The 2,015-nt window shown below is 40.7% G+C and overlaps 1 pseudogene; it reads right to left on the bottom strand.

Annotated features, from left to right (window-relative positions):
• LOC105448550 overlaps positions 1 to 2,015 on the bottom strand; it is a 7,257-nt pseudogene that overhangs the window by 3,431 nt on the left and 1,811 nt on the right.

Raw genomic sequence — 2,015 nt, 5'->3', positions numbered from 1 at the left:
CAGCCGTCGGCGGTATCGCCGAGGTCGCAATTCACGCGTCCGGGAACGCTCCCGGAGATGACGGGTGTACGAGCTTCGTTCGTCCTCGACGTCGAATCCGCGAAAATATCTGGTCGCTATACGCGAGTACGCCTCGCACGGCGTACGACGGATCACACTCCACGTGGCGTCGCGATAATTCTAAGTACTGCCGACATTCAGCACGCTAGCACGCAAAAATTCGGACACTCAATAACGCGAAAGAAACACAAAATAACACGTAATTAACGCACAAGTGACCCGGCTGTGGCAAGGCGAGCGCAAAATACTCTACTCGATTCGCGTAACTCTATGTCGGGCGGATGGCACACGCGGACTCTACACACGAACATACATTTACGCGGACAACGAAACTGAAATAGCGCGATCCGCCCGACAATGAAACCGGCGGCTGACAATTGTAATCGCTAACGTTCGTCTCACCAAGAGCGGCAGCTACGGAGGATGTTCTCCCTCAAAGTTTCTCGCACTCGGCAACAATACGGGATCCTGCGTCCTATCCCACATGCGACCACAGCACAAGTGTCGCTCGCCGGTCCTTCCGGCAGCACGCAGGCAGCAGGGGGTCACGCGATCGGCTGATAGTGCGCCGATTGGCCCTTGCCCTGCGAGCGCGACGCCCGCGTATCGCGGTGTCGCACGTGATCAGCTGGCTCGCAGCTGATAACGCGGACTTTAAATTAAACTCGTGTCCTTTATCTCGCCCTTGCTCTTCCACATTCCTCCGCACCCTACGAACCGCCCCTCTACCGCGTTCGAGATTTCGATTCCGCGTAATAATTCGAAGGGTGGCACGCCCGCTCGTGCCTGGCGCCCAACTTCGCGTTTTTGGTTACCGCGTAATTACGAGTTCATGTAATCATTGCATTTAGCCGGATTAGTGCCGGTCAACGACCGATCTTGTAGTCCGACACAAGAGAAAAGTGCGGTCACAATATATATTTTACTAAAATAGAGATCGGTATTTAAAGTACCAAAAGATGTAGCATTTAGGTTTTATTTTGAAGAAATAATAGATGTACCGCTTAGGTTTTATTGTTTAATTTTGTACATATATATATCACTAAAATAGAGATCGGTATTTAAAGTACCAAAAAATGTAGCATATAGGTTTTATTTTGAAGAAATAATAGATGTACCGCTTAGGTTTTATTGTTTAATTTTGTACAACTGTTTTTTGTTAAAAAAGAAGATCATAAACATCAAATTTTGTTCGATAATAGATGTACCGCTTAGGTTTCATTGTTCAATTTTGTACAATAATAGATGTACTGCATAGATTTCATTGTTCAATTTTATACAACTATTTTTTGTTCAAAAAGAAGATCATAAACATCAAATTTTGTTCGATAATAGATGTACCGCTTAGGTTTCATTGTTCAATTTTGTACAACTGCTTTTTGTTCAAAAAGGAGATCATAAATATCAAATTTTGTTCGATAATAGATGTACTGCATAGGTTTCATTGTTCAATTTTATACAACTATTTTTTGTTCAAAAAGAAGATCATAAACAGCAAATTTTGTTCAATAATAAATGTACCGCTTAGGTCTCATTGTACAATTTTGTACAACTGTTTTTTGTTCGAAAAGGAGACCATAAACATCAAATTTTGTTCTAATTAAAACTAATCAGTGACATAAGCGAATCATAACGACAGCAACATCATTACTTGAGTTGTTATTTTATTATATTAGATTATTTTGCAAATCGCACAAAAAATTGGTTATAAAACATTATGGTTTGTAATCGGTACAATAATGATATTCTTTATAAAAATGTTTAAAACAAAAATACTTGCCACACCATGCACAGCGCATAAAAGCGGCCATCCCACAAATACTACATTTAGGTATATCTTTTTCATTTTTGAAATAACAAAATTCTATAGGATTTTGAAATTTGTCGGGATGTGTTTCTAAATATCCGCTTTTATACCAAGCATATCGAAAAAGATTTTAAATCTAGGCGAAGAA

Source organism: Wasmannia auropunctata, unplaced genomic scaffold, assembly GCF_000956235.1.
Source record: "Wasmannia auropunctata unplaced genomic scaffold, wasmannia.A_1.0 LD336085.1, whole genome shotgun sequence".
NCBI classification, from domain to species: Eukaryota; Metazoa; Arthropoda; class Insecta; order Hymenoptera; family Formicidae; genus Wasmannia; species Wasmannia auropunctata.
This window is presented reverse-complemented; position numbering and strand designations above follow the sequence as displayed.